Here is a 20,518-nt window from a genome sequence, read left to right on the forward strand (position 1 = left end):
GCTCCCCCACGAGAGAGGTGCTTCTAAGAGGCAAACCTCAAGATGGCTTGTAGGGTTTTCTGGCTGCTAAGAAGTTCCTAAAGTCAGCCTGCCCTTCCTTTATTGGCGGAGCCAGGCAATCAGAGTCCAAACACTCACCGGGTACTGGGCATTCATTAGTGTCTTGGTAACCGGTGACAAGCTCATTAAAAAACAAAAATGTGGCAGCAGAACTCTGGGGAGTTTGGGGGAATACAGACCAAATGAACTAGCCCTTGGGCCCTAGTCATGGGGCACTTGAGTTCAGGTCACTGATTGGGGGAAATTCTGTGGAGAGGTGGAAATTCTGCTCCAAAAAACTTGGGGCCATGACTGTCATCTCCTTAACAAGGAGGGAGGTGGACTGACTTCAGAAAAGTCCCTTTCCAATAGATTATGCATGTATTTATCTTTAACCAGTCAGCTAAAATGGTTTCAGGGGATCAACTATCCCACCTTTCCTCGGCTAGGCAACAAATAATACTGGCGAACAAAACAGACAAAAATCCCTCTCTTCCCAGAACTCTGACAGGAGGAGACACCCCACACCCCAAATAAACAAGTAGTCTATATAGAGTAAACTAGTTGGGAGCCAAATACAACCTTCATTGAGTAATTTACTCACAAGTCATGCTGTTTTCTTCTTCAGCTATGTAGTCAAAAGGACATCTGGTCCAGAAATGGGTCAGTCAATCAGCAATAGGCGAAGTTCTGGGTACCTGCTGCTTCCATGTTTTCATTCTAGCATTTGGGGGAATTAAACATGGAAGCACCGAAGCCCCAAAGATCAATCAATTGACAAACAAGACACAGGTATCCAATTCACAGGCTGAGGTGTTACGTATTTTCCATCACCTGACCGTAAGACTCTCTGTTCTCTGCTCCAGGCCAGGCTGGTGGCCCACGGGTAGATATGCGTATGTGTCATGGGAAGATATTACTAAGTGCACAGCTCTTGACAGGTGATCAAGCATCTTCACATCTGTTATCTCTCTACTCTACACAGAGGTGTAGGTTTAGCGAGTGAAGTTACAGGACATCCAGTTAAATCTGAATGCCATATTTGAGACGCAATTATATTAAGAAAAAAACCCGTTTCTCTGAAATTCAAATTTAACTGGGTGTTAAATTTGGTTTAGTTTGGTGTATTTGGGCTGCGATAACAAATTCCCATAGACTAGCTTAAAAACAAACTTTATTTCTCATAGTTCTGGAGACTGGGAAGTCCCAGATCAAGGCGCCAACAGATTTGGTGTCTGGTGAGAACCCTCTCTCTGGCTCACAAACAGCTGCCTCTTCTGTGTCCTCCCATGGTGGAAGGGGCGAGAGAGCTCCCTAGAGCCACCATGACCTAAGACCTCCCAAAGGCCCCACCTTCTGCTTGCCATCACACTGGGCATTAGGACTGAACACATGAATTTGGGTGGGACACAGGCCACAGCACCGGACAATCTGCATCTTATCTGGCAACCCTAACTATAACCCTCAGAGCCAGGCATAACCCTCCATTTGACCACTGAGGCTCAGAAAGTAAATTGCTAAAGGTCAACAGACCAAGGGGATGTCAGAACAGGGCCCTTCCCCTGTGCTGGTCCCTGCTTCCCCCGCCTCGGTGGCACCTTCGAGGCATCAAGGATAGGCTGGGGTGGAGTAAGAGGATCTCGGGGCTAGAGAAGAGGGACTGTGTCAAGGGGAGGCCGTGGAGGGAGCCACCGCCATGAGTAGCAGACCCCAGGCTTCATGTTAGCAGACAGAGGAGGGAGGGTTTCCACTCTTCGTTGCAACATGTTTTCGGTTTTAGTTTACTGCACCAGGGCCCCGGCACCCCAGCCAACAAGACTGGAAAGGCAGGAAGCCATCTGGAGCTGCGTGCTGAGTCACAGAGCCTGGAGAAAAACAAGAACATCATGACAGCAGAGCGGGGGGTGGGGAGCAGCCTCCCCGAGATGGAGATTGAGGTGGGCACCGGAAATAGAAACTGCTCCCTCTGAGGCTTCTGTTAAAAGGCCCAATATCACCATGCATTTGCAGTCCAGTTTCTGTTAAGCGCCTACTGAATGCAGAGGTCTGGACGTTCTGTGCAAATGTCAGTCAGTCAGGTGGTATAACGGAATTTTCTGGGTTTTGTTGTTGTTGTTTCAAATCCTGGCCTCTCCTCTTCTCTGACTACCCCTTAGCCCTTGGGCAGTTTACTTAAACTTTCTGACCTTGTTCCCTCCTCGGTAATAATAATCCTTATCTCCCTGAGATAGTGTGAAGGTTTAAATGAAATCACATTTTTAAAAAGTGTCTCGCAAAGGCCTGACACACGCCAGGTGACCAACAAATGGTAGGTGTTATTGTCAGAGAGACATGTGACTATCTTCCTGTCAGGCTGGTGTGGAGATTGAATCAGATAACCTATCTTCACTCTGCAAGAGCTCTGGGCTTACGTCTGGGTGACGGTTCAGCTACCCGTAGAGATAGATCCTTTCTCCGCCGGCCCCCGGCGCCCGAGACGCCTGGTTCTGGTTTCCCTGAGCGCTGGCGAGTGAAATACACACACAGTGAGTGCCCACATGACATCCGTTCATTCCATTCCACAAATGCTTCCGTTATCGGTGTGCATGTCACCGGCTCAGCCTGCGCAGGGTACAGAAGAACAATTCAGAAATACTCCTTTCTGTCGTTGCGCTTAGCAATTGCTCTGTGCCGGGCACGAAGCTAAGGGCTTTATGTGAATCCCCAGAACAGCTCCTCCAGGTCAGTATGATTACAATCTGCGTTTTGTGGATGGGGAAACTGAGGTCCGGAAGGAGTAAAGATGTTGTGAAATGCACAGAGCAAGTAGGTACCAGAGACCAGGCTCCATCCCAGGCCTGATTCGCGCACACGTTCTGACTCTCAGACTGCGGACGAGCTCCCAGAGGGAGAAAAGCCCGCACTTGGACACTGAACCTTATTCAGACACACAGGTGCAGAAACAGTGTCAGGCAGGGAGATGATTCAATGCCAAAGGAGAGGCTGGTGGTCAGAGTTGTAGCGGTTCTGGGCTGGAGGGGGACCGCTGAGGGGTTTTCTGAACTGGGGGAGTGGGGAGGGGAGTAGCACTAGGCCTTGGGACAGGAGATGGAGCAGGGCACAGAGAAGGCAGGCGAGCAGAGGCACAGAGGCCTTGGCCAGGTATGGGCAAGGTTCGGCAAGAGGCCTGCTGGCCCATCCCAGGTGTGTTTTGGAGAGCAAGAACAAGGAACATCCAGTTCACAAAGTCTGGCTGGGCCAGGCTCTCATTCATTTCCAGAATGAGAAATGCCTCGGCCTGGCTAAAGGGACTTCTAGCCTCTGTGCCTCACCACCTGCGAGGATCCCTGTGTCACGTTTTGGGCCTGGTCAGTAGGGCTCAAAGGTGTAGCTGTTGTCGGGAAGGGAGGAGGTTTCTGCGGAATAAGGGCATATGACCTGTCTTGCCCAATGGCCTCAACCTTAGCTCTCCTGGGTAAGGAGGCAATGACATTCCCTTGGCCTTCCGAGGAGTCTGCTAAGAACAGCGCACACTATGGGTCGTTAAAACAAATCTGGAGACAGTAGGGCTTCTCCTCAAGTCAGTCTGGCAATACGGATGAAGAGGATTGAAGCTCTGCCCCCTTTGATCCCAGGGTTTCACCAGCAGGAATTAAGCCTAGGGAAAAGATCAGGGACGTGTGCGAAGCCTCCGTGTGTGTGCAAGGATGGTCGCTGTAACGGTACTTACAAGCACACCAATGAGAAATGCCCCAACTAATCAATAAAGGGGCTTGGTTAAAAATGATGATGCATCCGTATAACGGCGTCCCACACTGCCATTAAAGTCATTGTGGTCACATCATATTAAGTGAAAAAACCAAGTGGCACCATATCGATCTAGGATGATCCCAGCTTGGAAGTGCTCTAATCTAATCTATTCCCTTATTGAATAATGTGCCGCGTGTCGGGCAATATTCTGGGCACGGCGATACGGAAGGGAACGAGTTCAGCGTACCGTCTGGGGCGAAGTCAGAGTACAAACAAGACAATTCCAGGGGTAGTGCGATGCCACGGACTGGGCGTAAGATGGGCTGGTTTAGACGGAGCGACGAGGAAGGACGTCTGATGAGGTGACCTTCCGATCTCGACCTGCCTGTTGAAAAACAGCCATTCATGAGGATCCAGGGAAGAGCATTTCAGACAAAGGGACAAAGGCCTTGAGCGGTGATGCAACTGCAGTTTTAGAAAAAAATAAATAAATCAAGAGACATGGTGAGCGAGTGGGGAGAGAAGAGGTGGGAGGGAGGCAGGCACAGGCCACACAACACAGGGATGAAAGCCAAGGTGAGGTGTTTGTACGGAGTTTGGAGCTAGTCCCACTGCAGTGGGAAGCTGCTGGATTTTAAGTCAGGCAATGAATATATTTACGTTTATCTTATATTTATGAACCAGAAGGAAATACACCAAGGGGTTAATAGAGGTCACCAATGGGTAGGGGGTCATGAACCATTTGTATTTTTTCTGTGTGCTCTTGTGTAATTCCCAAACTTTCGTGATTAGAAAAAAACTGGTAATTTCTATTTTAAGATACCTTGCCAGAGAGCAGTGTGAACCGACGGCGACCACTAACATGGGGCTCCGGGGTGAAAAGTCTGTCAGCTACACACTCTCGTTGGATTTTCCCAATAACCCTGTGAGTGGAGTCAGATCATTTTACTTCGTTCCATTTGGTAGGTGAGGACGCTGAGGCTGGAAGGGGCAAAGAGGCCCCGGCAGAAAACGGCACAACTGAGGCCAGAGTGGAGGTTCTAGAAGCCTTGCCCAGGCTTCCTGATTCTGCCACAGAGCCGTGCCTGTGGGCTGGTCTGGCTTAGATTTAGCCAGAAATCCAGAGATCCCAGGAAGAAGCGCATAGGACGACCCCCCTGCCTGTGGGAGGGCAGGGATGGACCCACAGCCCCCAAGAGCACTTGTGCTGGAAGAGGGGCCTTCGCTCAGGACAGACACTCAATCAGCATCTGTTGAATGAACAAAATCACTTGCTTTCGGAAAAACACCACTCTTGGGAGGCGGTTTCGCTGGCTTCACAATTCAGTAGCTGTGTGATCTTCGGTGAATTATTCCACCCGGCAAGCCTGAGTCCTCCTCTGTGAAATGGAGATAAAGTGTATGGTCGCTCACCTCCGTGAAGTGTAACAGTTAGGGGCACACTGGGAGCCAGACGGCCTGGGCTTGAACCTGCTTCTACCTCCTGCCAGCTGTGACCTTGCGGAGCTCCTCAGTCTCTCCATACTTCAGTTTTCTTATCTATAAAGTGGGGGTGATAATACCTGCCTCCAAAGGATGGTGTGAGGACTACATGGATGGATAAAGTGCCCTGAAGAGGTCTTGGCACGTGCTACGTGCTCCTTAGACGTCGCTGGCAGGTGAGCATCACAGGGCTGGTGAAGGGACTGAGAGGCTTTGGGAAGCATATGAAAAGCTTAGCACAGGGTGCCCACAGGCGGCAGCTGCTCCTGCCCTTCCACCACGCTTCCTGCTTTTATTACCCCTTTGGTAGTTGTTCGTAAGAAACCTACACAAATTCACTGCCCATCTTTTCCTTTACGGAGGAGACCCCTTACCCATGAGGAGGGTCCTCTGTTTCTGTCTGTTCAAGGTCTCGTGAAGAGTTTCCAAAGTCTCTGTTTCTAATTCAGAGAAGAAGCCACCTTTTCAACTTCAAGTTTGACATTTGCTCTGGCGAGCACGCTCCTGGAGTCACCACACCTCCGATCCCCACCCCAGCGTTCAAACGTCCATCACCGAGGACCACCAATCCTGGGGCGGCAGCTGCATGCCACTTGGCCTCGTCTCTCCCTCATTATTTTTCTTTAACTCGTCTCACATTTAAAACTTAAATACATTTGTTCAAAAGGGAAATGTTCTCATTACCATAAATGGAAAGCCAATACCACCTGCCACAAAAAGAAGCTATCCATAAAAAGAAATACCAGGAAAATAAAGCAATATTACTGAATTCTGGGGGAATAGGGGTGCCCATTGAAGACTCTGGGCTTGAGGCCTGTTTGATTTCCATTTAAAAGGGGGATCTGGAGAGGTGTTAAAGTTTCAGAGAGGTGCTAAAGACCTGTTAGTAGGAAGTGAGATTGCCTTCTTGGTGTGGTAAGAAGGACAGAAAGAGAATTCAAAGAGGAAAAAATTCTCGAACCTCACAATTGAATGTTTTTATCTCCTTGTTTGTTCCCCTTCTAGAACTTTCTCCTGTCTGCCAGGAGCAAGGGGGCCCCCTTTTACGTGATTCAGTTCTTTATTGAGAAAAGCTAAGGAGGGAGCCGCCCGCCCTCTGTTTCTCACTTACTAGGTCACTTTAGGAACATTCCTTCCCCCTCTCTGAATTGAGGGAGGTGAATGGGAGAAATGTTCTTCTCAGAGGATTTTCAGGTCCTCAGAGTCTGGGAGGCCTCATCGGAAAAGCATGCCCGGCTGTGCATGGATGTTTTCTTGCCTGCCGGTGGGGCAGGGGCCTGCCGTGCCTCGTGGCACGGTTCAGGTTGCTGGATCTCCACAAGGAGCAGAGCTGTGGGATTCATCACATATCCACAAATAAATTCACGTTTCCTGGGGGTGGATTTTCTGCTTGTTGAGTCGAGCAGATGGCTGTGCTTGAGTTGAAAAAGGAGGTAGCCCAAACTCCTCTGTGCCTAGCCTAGACCCTGGGAAGAAAACGAGCAAACAGCTCACACGGATTTCAGGCTGTGTCCCCTGCTCAGCAGCCCCTGCAGATGCTTCCTTTATCAGAGAGCCTGGGGGGCAGCCTCTGAGGCGTCACCCCTAAACTATTCCCGTTTTCATGCCTCCTCCCTGTTTCTCAATCAGCTGGGATCTGCTGCACCTGCGTGGCATCCAGATTTCTGAGCCCAGCATTGGAGACCCCGTCTCCAGTCTAGTTCCAATTTGCGTCTCCAGTCCTGGCTGCTGGGACACCCTTCCTTGAATCCCCTGCTTCTGACAAGCTGGTTCCTGGGCACACGGTCCGTGTGAAGAAATAAGGAATGAAAGAATATGCCTTCTGCTGGGCTGCCTCTATGGTTCATTTCAACATATATTTCTTGAATGTCAGGGACAAATGGTGCTCGAAGGCTTCTTCTATGCCAGGCCCTGGTACGGTGGCCACTGTCTTGATTTGCTGGGGATTTTCCTGGTTTTAGCACAGGAAGTCCCTGTCCCAGGAAACCCCCGGGGGACAAAGGCAGATTGGGAAGATCGGTCCCCTTATTGGGGTAGGCTCCCTATACTCTGTCTTCAATGGGGCTCCGGCATGGTGGGGGAGGATGGCATCGAGCAAATGATTCCACAAAGAAATGGGTAGTTATAAACCAGGGCAAGAGCAAAGCCAGAAGCCAGCTCTGAGCTGAGTGCTGCGAGGAAAAGCCTTCTCCCGGCCCTGGAGAAGCTGCTGGTTGCTAGGAGAGAGAGGGACATACAGCTTATTTAATATAAAGTGGTGAGTGCAGTGAATCAGAAATTGACACTCTCTTTTCCCTTTCCACATTGCACTGTTTCTATTTTAATTGGGGTTTCAAGCATCAGAAATCCACTGTGGTGAACGAAATGGATATATATTGAAAAAGCATTAGAAGGAAAAGCTAAGAAACTAGGCTTTGGAAGAGAGAGAGAAACAATTGCTTCTTAGGTTGTTGAGAGAGGAGAAAATAATGCCAGAACAAAAGAACTTGCCTTGTTCGTTTTCATTAGAAAAATGGACTCTAGCCATTCTCTGCCCTTGGGTTTCTCTGCCCAGTATCCTAATTCCAGGAAGAAAGAATCTGATAGCCAAGCTTGGGTCTCACGCCAGCCCCTTGGCTTGACTGGGGGGAGGGGGGACACCGTGATTAGAAATTCCACGAAAATTGCGCGGTATGCGGCCGGCGGGGGTGGGGGGCGGAATGGTTGCTGACAGAAGACGGAAGGGCCGGGATGCTGAGAAGGTGAAAGCTTCCCTCATCCCTATCTCCTCTTCAAGAGGAGGGCTCAGACCTCCTGCACTGTGGTCACTGCCTTCGCAGCCCCTCTCCGCTTGCCTTCGGACCGGAATATTCTGTTACCACGGACAGCCCCGTGCTGACAGCTGCCTTCCCGGACACAAGTGTCTCATCCCGCCGCCCCGACTGTGATCACCGTGGGGCATGCACCGTGTCCTTGGACACAGCTGGTACAATGCCTGGCACAGACAAGAAACTCTGTAAGTGTGCTGAGTGCTTTCTAGAGAATTTGCAAGAGCTGTGACGATCCTGCCCCCCTTGCCCTGGCCCCCTGCCCTCCAGCCAAAGCAGTCTTCTTCCTGCTTCTCAAACACTCGGCCGCCTTGCTAGCCCTTCCACCCACGCCACTTGCTTTGCTGATCTCATGACTCAGGGCTTCGCAACAGGGGGTGATTTTGCCCTTCAGGGACATTTGGCAATGTCATACCAGAGAGGGGCTACTACTGGCATCTCGTGGGTGGAGGCCAGCGATGCTGCTCCACGGCCGTTCGTGCCCAGGATAGGCCCCATAACAATTACCGGGCCCACGATCTCTGCAGTGCTGAGGCTGAGAAAGCCCGAGGCATTGCCGAATGCCCACATCTCTGCTCAGAGGCCCTCTGCTCCAGGACACCTGCCCTGCGCATCACCCATTTCTCCCTCTCATGCTCCCTCGTATATTTTCTTTGTGGCATTTTACCATCACCTACAACGATCGCGTCTGTTTGCGCTCGTACTGGACGTTCAGCCCTGAGAGAGGACCCCGGTGGGCCTTGTTCTCTGTTGGCCGCTCAGCAGGGAGAGCAGCGTCTGGCACACTATGGGCTGCTCAGGAAAAATGCGTCAAGTGAATGTTTAATAAAGGAGAGTGCCCTCGACACCTCAAATATCAGAGGTCAGAAAGCTCAGCCGGGAAGCCTGGCTCCTCTCGGGCTGGCCGTCTCTGTGTGTACGTGACTACTTCCCCCAGCCAATTCAATTCAGCCTGTGCTGTTTGCAAGCTGCGTGGTCTTCGGCAAATTTCTTAAGCCTCCTGGGCCTCCGTTTCTGCATCTGTAAAGTGGGGCTATTACTACTAGCCCCTTCCTTGCAGAGATGAAATGGGGGCGAAATAAATGATTCCACAAAAAAACCTTAAGAAAGGGCCTGACTCAGAAGAGCCTTGGTAAATGTCATCTACCATCATCATCATCACCATGACTTGGCTGGGGCAGTCGCTGAGGATGACAGAATGGGCTCTGCGGCCCTACCAGGAGATTAGGGGATTAATACAGCTTGCAAGGCCAAAGCTATCCCCGTTCGGTTTTGCCAGCTCTTGCTCCATCCGGGAAATAAACCGGATGAAGCCTTTATCCATCTCTTGTTTTGAGAAGGAGGCTAGCAGGGAACGTGGATTTAATGTGGCAGATGGTGCTGTCCTTGAATTATGAAACCAAAGGAGGAAATTAAAGTGCACCGTCGTAACCGCTATGGGCCCGCAAGGGTAGAGGCCGGGGGGGTGGGGCATAAAGAAGGACAGAGGAGGTGTTTTATTGACTGGACAACGGCTATGCTTGAGGGCAGCTGGAGTCCTAGAATAATATAAATTTATGGCGTAAAATAATTTTAGGCCACCCCCTTCATTTTATATAGGCAAATGGGGCCCAGAGAGGGAAAGTAACCGTCAAGGTCACACAGTGAGTGGCGGAGCAATCCACACTGATTCCTCGCATGGGGTTATTTGACTGCTCTGGGCCAAAGCCAGCGAGAAACTCTGTCCCAGGGCATCCTGACTGTGGGCCACCTCTGCTCTGCACCGGGGTCTCTTCTCAGCTCCTCAGGACGAGGGTGAGCCAGAGCCCTGGACCCATTCTGTCCGGGTCTGAAACAATCGGGGGCAAGTTTCTCACCTCCTGGAACCTCAGTGGCCTTGTCTGTCAAATGGGAATGCTAACAAACCTCCCTCACAGGGTCACTGTGAGAATCTGATGGATTACCATCGCAAACAGTATTTAGCCCGGGGCTTGGTACAAAGTAAATGCCCAATAAAATGTTAGTACCGGTGGTGGGGCCAGAAGCGACTTCAGGTTTTTTTTTTTTTTTTTTTTTAAAGATTTTATTTATTTATTTGACAGAGATAGAGACAGCCAGCAAGAGAGGGAACACAAGCAGGGGGAGTGGGAGAGGAAGAAGCAGGCTCACAGCGGAGGAGCCTGATGTGGGGCTCGATCCCAGAACACCGGGATCACGCCCTGAGCTGAAGGCAGACGCTTAACCGCTGTGCCACCCAGGCGCCCCAGCGACTTCAGGTTCTAATGGCTCCCCGAGGCTGTGAGCCCCGCAGAGGCCGTGCTTATCTAGGGGACATCTTTTTTTTTTTTTTAAGATTTTATTTATTTATTGGACAGAGATAGAGACAGCCAGCGAGAGAGGGAACACAAGCAGGGGGAGTAGGAGAGGAAGAAGCAGGCTCATAGCGGAGGAGCCTGATGTGGGGCTCGATCCCATAACGCCGGGATCACGCCCTGAGCCGAAGGCAGACGCTTAACCACTGTGCCACCCAGGCGCCCCAAGGGGACATCTTTTGTTCTCTATGCCTTGCAGAGCCACTGACACCCGCCGGGGGCTCCGTAAATGGTAGTGGCCAGTGGCTGGCTCCCTCAGGGACGCCCATGTCTCAGTGGGCACCACGAAGCCCCAGGGAACGCCGCCAGCAATGCATGCGACTCTTTGTCCCTCGTTTAGACTTTAATCCTAAATGGATAAAGCAGCCCTCCCGTCCAACGGTGGACTGGCCTCGTGATGAGGGCTATGTTTGTTTTCCCAGCCTTTTTCTGCAGCACAACGCCTTTCCCCAACTATGCTTTGGGCTATTTGCATTTAAATTGGTTTTCTCTCATTACAGAAATCTCTTAGGTCAGCTGGAGTTTCCATTTTCCTCGGAATCAGTTTGGAAGCTCCATTTCTTGCTCGAGGGTCCCTTGTGCCCTCCTCCCTCTCGCTGACGGTGAGACGTGGTCACGTATTCTCATCTCATCGTGGAGAACAGACAGCCTGAGAAAGTCGCCCCAACGCCACACAAGCTTGGCATCTTTCTCACCGGAGACGGTGGAGGTGGAAGGTGGGGGGCGAGGGGCAAGAGGATTCTGGCCCCTGTAACTATAGGAAGGAGGCCCCATAGTGGCTCAGCTTCAGGACCTAGGTCTCATTTTTCTCATTTATTAAAAAAAATCAACTAAGCACGGTGCTGGGCGCTTGGAAGGCAGATAATAAGACGTACTTGCTGCCCTCCAGGAGCTCCCTGTCTAGTAAAGGAGAGAAAAGCAAAATAATGTTTTAAAATCATAATATAGTCAAATAATTGGCTTAATAAGGATCAGAATAGATGCCAGCCTGAGAAGCAGCTTTCGATGAGTTCTCCTCAGAACCACAGGCACGCGCACAGGCCCCCAAGCACGCGCGCACCTGCTCAACAACGTTCACAGCATTTGCCGCGTTGCCAGGTAGCTTTCTAAGTGGTGTACACAATTTATGCATATATATTAATATATTCACTTACCCTTCATGACAAGCCACGAAGACAGTGCTGTCTACCATTATCATTGTTTTCTACGTGAAGAAACTGAGGCACGCTAATTAAATCACTTGCCCACGGTCATTGCTAATAAAATGCAGAGCCAGACTTGACCCCGGGCGGTATGGCCCCAGAGCCTGTGCTATTCATCCTACGCTATGACAGCACCTGACCAAGAGTGGTCCACTCCCATGTTTTCTAGACTAGTGCATCTTTCAAACTGGTCAAGATCCACCACCCTGATTTTCTGACCTGTGCTTACACCATGAACCCTGGTGTGTGAAGAAGTTTGAGATGCTTGTGGTGGACCCGAAGGAAGACTAGGAAGTTTTCAGATGGAGAAAAGGAGAAATAAAGTATTCCGTGAAGGACAAAACTGTGCTAGCCCCCACAGTATGAACAGCATGGAGATCTAGGTCAAGGGTACTCCAAGTTGTAGGACAGTTGCTCAGGTGTGAGGTAGGCTGAGCAGGTGGTGAGGCATGGGACTGGGAGACCGGCAAAGACCAGACCATGACAGGCGTTGAATATCATGCACATGGGCTCTGTCATGAGGACGAGGGAAGCTATGGAGGGGATGAGAGGGAGAGGGACACAGCCTGTTAGAAAGATCTTTCTAGCTCTAGGGTGAAGGACTACCTGGATAGGGAGGCAAGGAGAATGTATGATCAATAGATGTAACCAGTAGACATAAGAGCCATAACTGATTGGGTATAATCAATACGGTTAGGTGGCTTTTTTCCTGCACAGAGGCAGTCCTGCTGTTCACCATATGTGTCGTGGAGCTGTAGCCACCCAGAAAAGACATCTTTATCTAATCACCCAGACACCTTACAGGCTGGTGGTGGCCCTCATGCGTGATAGTCAAGAGGGGTGGAGTCAGAGCTAAACTAAGACAAGTAGCCTTTGAGAAAGAGATGAGGGGAAAACATGTGAGATAGAGCGGAGCAAAGTAATCTGGTCTCGGTGGTCAGCCTGAAGTCAGGGCTGAGGGAGAGTGAGGAGATGGGATGAGGCTCAGGTTACTGATTTAGCTCAACCGGATTGTTCTTTAAATCCCGTTTCAACTGAACACCAGGTGTCGCTGAATTTTTCCCGCGAAGTCCAAATAGAAAATATTTTAGACTTTGCAAGCCTTATGGTCTCTGTTATAATTACTCAATTCTGCCATTAGAGTTCAAAAGCAGCCATAGACAAGATGTAAATGAATGGGCAGGGCTGTGTTCCAATAAAACTTTATTTACAAAAATAGGTTGTGGGCCAGATTTCACTTGAGGGATATCATTTGTTGACCCCTGCTCTACACTATGAGGTGGCCCACGTGCCAAGTAGATTGTCAACTAGGAGAGCCAGGTGGCTGTTAAGTGAGAGAAAGGCTCACACTGAAAGCCTCACACCTCATCAGGCAGATAGACTGAACATCTCCTTGAGTGATGCCCACCTGACCATAAAAAGACTCATCTGACATTGCAGAGTAATTCCAACATCTAGTCCTGGGAACCCAGCTCTGCAAAATGGAGGCAGATGTTTGATTCCAAATGCTCAGTCTCTGTTCCGGGCACAGTGGAGGTCCTGGTCTGATATTTCCATTGGTTACAAGTGTAACACAATAGGAACACTAGCCCACCTTCACTGAACACTCCCTCTACACCGTGCACTGGGTTAAGGGCTTTACCTGAGGGGTCTCATTTAACGCTGAGATTAAACCCAGGTGTGGCAGCCATGTATTATTATGTATCCCCATTTTACAGATGAGGAGACTGAGATATAAAGGAGTTCAATACTTCTGGGGCTTGGAATCAGGCCAATCCCAGACTCTGGGCCTCCAACCGCCCTCCAAAACTGATGCTGCAGGCCCACGTGGACGCCCAGGGCCACTGCAGCAAACCCACACGTTAGCCCCCAAACACAGGCTGAAGCAGGTCAAACACTTGGGAATCTTTTGTCCTCTGGCCTGCGTGGCACTGTTATTGGAGACAAGCAGCCCCGAGGCGATAAGCCCATCTGCTTGAAAAGCAAACCCAACCAAAATCAACAGGCACATCTTTCCAGATCTCTGTTATCGAACAAAATGGTTGTCAGAAGTGGGTCCAGATGAAGCGAATGTATTGCTATCTGAAGGTTTTGGATCTGAAGGAGATGGGGACAGAACATGAGAGGAGACGTTTAATCTCCATGTGTTCACTCTGCAAACGTCCACGTAGGGCTCTGTGGTCCCTGTCCCTGCCCTCCTGGAGGGCCTGTTTGGGAGGGAGCCAGGCACAGAGCAGAGCATTCGAACACCCTGGACGTCATGCATGGTGGGGTGAATGCACGGGGCCCTGGGGGCACAGAGCAGGGACTTAGCCTGGGCAGAGGCACCTGGAGCCCAGCCCAGGTGATCTGAGGTTAGAGCGGTGGTGAGGAATATTCCAGGGGAGGGAAGAGCATCTTCCAAGGCAAGGGGGATTGAGGCTGGAAAGAGGGGATCGTATAGAAGGGACGCGGTTGGAGGGGCTGGGGAGAGGTCCTGGGGAAGTCAGCCCCCAGTAGTCGGCCCAGACCACTCTGGGCTGGAGGCTGTCTTGTTCGCAGCCTTTTGTGCAACGAGAACGGTCTCTCAGCTCTAGATGAAATACAAAGCACTTGCCAAGAATATGGTGATGCCAAGAGCACTCTGCTGATGCTGCATCTTGAAATAGTAAAAATAAATAATAGTAAATCACTTCTATCACGCTGCCCATGTCACCCTGTACTTCCAAAGGCTTTATCTTGCTTATTATGCTCACTGAAAGTTTGAAAGTGGGCAAATATTAATACTGCTATCATCCTTGTTGTATTATTAAAAATATTAACAGTTTTCATTTTGGGGCCCTCTTGGTGGCTAGCTGTGAGCTAAATGCTTTATATATAATGCTGTATTTAGCGGAGAAGCAATCTGAAGCTCAGAGACATACAGTAACTTGCTCTAGATCATACATTGGGAAAAGAATGGAGCCAGGACCCAAACCCAGAGTTTGCCTGATGTCTGAGCCCAGGGTCCTCCTGCTGGGCCTTTCTGCCTTGACCTCATGCCATCCAAGTACTTTGTGGATTTCTGAGAACATTTTCATCTGTTATTATATTTGTCCCTCCAAAGAACTTTCTGAATTTAGCAGAAAAAGAACCGTGGCTCAGAGAGGTAAAGTGTCCTTTCCAAGGTCACACAGCTTTTGAAAGGGCCAACTGAAGACTCGAGCCCAGGTCTTTCCATTTCAAAGCCAAGGCTCTACTCCTTTACCATGGCTTCCATGTCCACAGCAAAGAAACCAACAGCTAACGTTCCACCGCTGGTATGATTCTTTAAAAAAAAACAAAGCAAAAAAACCCCCAAAGTCATGTTCTCTTAATCTCTGCATTGGCAGGTATTCATCAGGCAATCAAAAGACAAATACCTAGGAGAGCAGGACATGCAGGTCACAGCCAAAATGACATCATAAGGAGCAGGCTGTGCCAAGCAAATCTAATTTCCTCTGACAGAGTGGCAGGCTGCGAGATAAGGCGAAAGTCACTGCCGTTGCCGTGTCCCCAATTCTGAAGGACAAGTTAGAGCAGCCCCACAGAAACAAGGGGGGGGGGAGAGCACGCACACCCTACCCCCCACAGAGGCATGCACACACACAGACAATCACGGACACTGACGCACATATCCAAAAGGCACAGAGGCACAAAGACGGATTAACGCACACGGAAGGACTGATACCGAAAAGCACCCACGTGCACAAATACACACACACGCCTCCAAAGACACACGTGCAGGTTGAGAGAGACAGACAAATACATATACGTACATACACACCAATGCACCCACATACCCCCAGCTCAGACACACACACAGGGTCACTAGCACAGACACACACACACACACGTAGAATATGGAGACACACACATAAATACAGAGATATACAGACACACAGAGTAACACACACAAATACAGAGACACACACAGACAGGCACACCTGCTTGCCTCCCCTCCACAGGCAGATGACATACGCACACACACACAGGGACAGAGATACACGCGCACACACATTCACAGAAACACGCGTAGACACACGCATCTGCTCACAGACACACACACACACCAAGACACACCCAGCACCCCTCGGTGGCAGGAGGTGCTGACTCTTCTCAAATCCGCTCCTCTGTATCCCTGAAATTACATCTTTCCCAAATTGGAGACTGAAAAATGAATACCTCCGTGTCTGTGCATTTTCTCAACTCTGCCTGGCCTGATGTCTTCATCCAGAAGCTTGGAACACACCCTGGCAACCGTGTGCTGTTGAGAAAGGACGCAGACGTTGGAGTCAGGCCGGTGTGGGTTCCAGCCGAGGCTCTCCCACTCACGAAGTGCAGGGACCTGGGCGAGTCTCACCCTTCTGCGCTTCAGTTTTCCCATCTGCAGAGGGGTTGACAGTCCTTGTGATGAGACCATTAGACTGGAACCCCTTGACATTCTGGCCTTCAGCAAGAACCGGTCCAGGCTAAGTACTCTAGCTATTCAAGCATCCGTCTTCCTCACCAGGCTAGAGAGCACTTTGTGGTCAGGCGGCTCGTCTGCGTCCCCCTAAGTCCGTCCTCCAGGACTCAGCAGTGTCTGCCAGGCACATAGTAGGCTCTCAGCGAATATTTGTGAAATGAATCAAAGAAGTCTATATCCTTAGTGTCTAGCACGGGCCTGGCACAAAGTGCTCCCTCACAGTTAAAGCGTGTTGAAAAAGGTAATACACGAAAGTGTAATCACAACCACGGACCGAGTTCGAACTACGCGCCCTAACTCTATCACCCCATTCCATCCTCTCCGTCAAACGGGGGTTCATTTGAAGATGAGGAAACGGAGATCCAGGGAAGTTAAATAATTTACCCAAGGTTACTTCCTGGGGTGGCGATTCAGGGGTATGATTGCTAAATGCACGCCCAGAACCTACCCACTGTAGACTCCACGCATAAATACTTTCCACCAGTGACACCATTCGACTGATGACTTCTACAGCCAACTCTGCCTGATTCAGGTGCGGAGTAACTCTTCCGCCTCAGTTGACATTTTATCTTCCATCCTGGGTTGACTTCTCAGCCTTCAGCATCCATCCAGAACACCTTTCATATGCCCACGGGGTTGCATTTTACACATAAGTAATCCAAAAGCTGCTGGTGTCTGCATTTCCCCTTGCTCTCTCTAGAGTTAACAGCCACCCATCCACCCATCTGTTCTAATCACCGGACCATTTTCCATTTGAGGCCATTCTGTCCCCAGGGGTTTTTCTTCTGTGTCTGTGTAAACCACACAGCCCCCATCCTGAATTTGTCAAATCTGTTTTCCTCTCTCTTGCATTAGTACAATCCCTGGGTGTAAAAACTAACCTGGGGGTGCCTGGGTGGCTCAGTTGGTTCCGTGTCTGACTCTTGCTATTAGGACAGTCTTGATCTCCAGGTCTGGAGATTACTTAAAAAACAAAACAAAACAACAAAGAAAAACAGCTCAACCAACCTGTAGGCCAGTTAAGCTACTTTACATAACAACTCTATTGGGCCGTGCTTGAGTGCACAGGTACGCGTTTTGCAAATCCTGAAAGGTTCTTACTTGTACCCCCATGCTTCTGCACACCTCAGACATGCTCAAATCCCCCCACCTCCCACCCCCACCATCCCCAGTTTCCCTAAAAACAGAGGGTTTTGTGAAAGATCTCTGCCTCTGTCTGGGCAGGCAGAATGGATACAGCCACAGGCCACTGAGGCCCTAATTATCCTTCCCCACAAAGGAAAATAAAAATGTCCAAAGATAGTGGCCACCTGGCAGGCAGGGGACCGGGGCAGGCGGCAGTGACTCATCGGGCACGCCAGGCAGCCACTCTCCCCCTGCAAGCAGGCTCGGAGCTTACTCACAGCTTTGCCAGGCTAACAAGCAGGAGAACAGAGGCATCTGAGGGCCAGGGAAGCGCTATTTCTGCTAGCTTGAACTCTAACATGACACAGGTGGCTTTCAAGACTTTTTTTTTAAATCACTCTCTTGCTTCCCAGTTAGGACTCTATTCATTGGGACAGCCCCATGTGAACAGAGTGGATCTAAGCTATATATATATATATATATGTATATATATATATATATATACCAAGCAACCCAGATTTTCCCTGTCCTTGTCATCTCAAACCCCTGTCCCCCTCAGCATCTGCGTGAAATTCTACCACTAGCCGTTCATTTCATGGGGCTGGACCGGGTCTTCTCCTGGGGCGGTTCTTGAAAACAGCAATATGTCCCCTTGTGTGGAGTAAGGTGAGTGGGGAGGGAGGGGTGCTAAAGTGGTTAAGGAGAGGCTACTGCGTGCCAGGAACTGTGCCAGGCACTCGATAGGAGTCATTTCCCCGAACACTTACAGCCCCTGACTGTCTCCATCTCAGAGACGCTAAAAGGGACATTTAGAGAGGGGAAGTGACCTACTCCACGTTCACAGAAAGGCCAGGATTCAGGTCTGTTTGGCCCCAACGGTGACATTCTTCCCTTGGGTCCCAGTTACCTCCCAAATGGTTTACAGTCCTCCTAAAATGTTGCGAGACACGCCACACTTTGCTCACGCTGGGATGACGAAGAAAGGTCATCTCAAGTGCCAATGCCAACACAGTGGCTGAACTGGGAAACGTGTCCTGTTTCCTGGAACACGGGTCTATTTCTCTGAAACACTGAAATTTAGGATGTGGCATGCATCTGCTAGCAAGAGGGATCAGCGGGAAGACCGGGAGTCCAGAGCGTGGTGGAGCCGAAAGCAAATGACAGCTGGGTCCCTGATGGGAAAGCTGAGCCCCTGAAAGCAGCCCTTGACCTCTTTTCCTCAATGAGTCCCGATGTCTGGCTGTATCTGGGTCACAGTCATCGGCATTTTACGGTCATCTGCTATTGAAGCGCCTCGTTGACCACAGTCCGTAGTAACAGTTAGAAAGTACTGGAGTTCTGAGCCTGCCTCTTTCATATACTTCTGATGTGGGCTTTTCTGCTCCAGAAGTCTTCTGCTGAGTTTCAGAACCGGACAGCCAAAAGGTTCCTTATCCACAGAATCCTGGACTTCAGACTAAACTAACTCTTGTCTCCTCTCCGACCTCTTTCTCTTGGGGTTGCCATCCTGCCAGCTCAGGAAATAACAACCATCAGCGGCCATGTAGTCGTTCTGGAGTCTTAGCTCTCTGTGCCTCCACATCCCCTCAGACACCAAGCGCTGAATCTGTCCCCTGCAGCCCAACTCCATCTTCCCACCGCAGCCCTGTTTTTCCATGCCCGGCTGGCTGCAGCAGGCTCCTCTCTAGCATGCTGACTTCAGCCTGTCCTCCACCTTGGCTCAGAGAGAACATTCTAATGTACAAAGCCGGCCACATCACTGCATGTTTAAAAATACTCCCATGGATCTACATTTCCTGAAGATAAAATCCGAATGCCTGGGCCTGACATCCAAGAACTTTCGTTACCAGAACCCTGCTTATTTCTCCGAACTTATCTGCAGCTACTCCAGAGACACAACCTGTGTTCCCATCACACGGACACAGGGCAGCCACTCAGAGGCCCGCCTCCAGACCTCCCACCTTTGAACAGGCTCTGCTCTCGGCTGAGCTGCCCTTTCCTTGCTTATGTAACTCCACTCATCCCTCAGCTCAGCTCTGGCCTCCCAGGCCCACCTCTCCCGGATGGTCAGCACAGATGGGGTGCCTCCTCTGTGCCTCCACACCCTCCGGTGTCCCATACCACGCTGGCTCAGCAGTCTTCCTTGGCTTCGGAGCTTCCAAGACCAGAGTCTCAGAAGAGCAGAAAGAACTCATGGCTTAGCCAAAAACATGTGGAGGAAGGCAATCAGGAGCAAAGCAGGGTGTTCCCCTCTCCCCTGCAGACAGAAGAATGTTCCCGGGAGTGATGTGCAAAGGGCTGGGAGGGGGAGTGACGAGCGTGCCCACGCTCCTGTGGGAGGCCCTCACGCTTGGTTCCCAGGGCCAGGTGTGGGGCAGGGGCAAAGTCCCAGAGTCTGTGGGAGTCTGTGGGGTCTCCAAGCAGAAGGGAAGAGGCAGTCCCAGGGAGGCAGGAAGGCAGGAAATAGCAGAAGCTGCCACATGGCATCTAGGTGATGGGGGCTCAGATATTTCTTAGTTTCCCACAATCCTGTGAGGCGCCAAAAATAATACCATGTTCCCACGAACCCCAGAATATCATAGAGGTAACAGAGTCACCTGACCTTAGACAGGCTGGAGATAGGAAATGGGGACAGTTCCATGGAGACCTGTATTGACCAGTGACTCAGAATGATAAATGCCACAGACGGGTGACATAAAAGACCAGGTGGCTTTCCTCCCATCACCTTTCCACACCAAGCACAGATACTGTCTCTGGGGAAAGGGAGGGGGTGGACAGACTGCAACTGAGTTGCTACCTATCCCAACCAAATGGACGCTCAAAATAGAAATTGAATTCAGTTAGGTGGAAGAGAAATTATATTTGTCCCATGAACCTGAGTTCATGGACTGACGATCATACCCATTCCAACTGAATCCATGAACACAGACGGTAACAACAACTCAGCCAGAAAAGCACACGTATTCAGAGCGGGGACCGTGCCTGAAACAGGGGTCTGTCTCTTTCCTCTATTTTGACTGCTAGAGCAGTCCAACACGATACACCAAGAATCCACGAACCAGATCTAAAGTCTGTCTGTCTGAGGATTAGAGTTACCGCTGGAGAGTCCCACCACAGTACGCCATACAAGGATGAGAGGTGGACAATCAGCGACCAGGTCTGAAGGTAATGGGCTACCCAATATTGAGTCATGTTTTGGGCCCCTCTCCTTCCTGTGTCTCAAGAAAAGGATGATCAGGAAAGGCTTCTCTGCAAAAATGAGACCAGAGATGAAAACTGAAAATAAGTAGAACTAGGCAGGGAGGGAGGGGTTACCAG

At 50.3% G+C, this 20,518-nt stretch overlaps 1 long non-coding RNA gene across 1 annotated transcript in view; it reads right to left on the reverse strand.

Annotated features, from left to right (window-relative positions):
- Positions 1-1,251: 1,251 nt before the first annotated feature.
- Positions 1,252-20,518, reverse strand: part of LOC103664473 — a 127,244-nt gene continuing 107,977 nt past the window's right edge. Inside the window, exons 3-4 of the long non-coding RNA XR_569030.2 lie at positions 4,016-4,153; positions 1,252-2,640 (exon numbers count right to left, since the gene is read on the reverse strand). This is a non-coding gene — a long non-coding RNA (uncharacterized LOC103664473). The remainder of the gene's footprint in view (positions 2,641-4,015; positions 4,154-20,518) is intronic.

The sequence above is a fragment of the Ursus maritimus genome, unplaced genomic scaffold (genome assembly GCF_017311325.1).
Source record: "Ursus maritimus isolate PB19 unplaced genomic scaffold, ASM1731132v1 scaffold_15, whole genome shotgun sequence".
Lineage (NCBI taxonomy): Eukaryota > Metazoa > Chordata > Mammalia > Carnivora > Ursidae > Ursus > Ursus maritimus.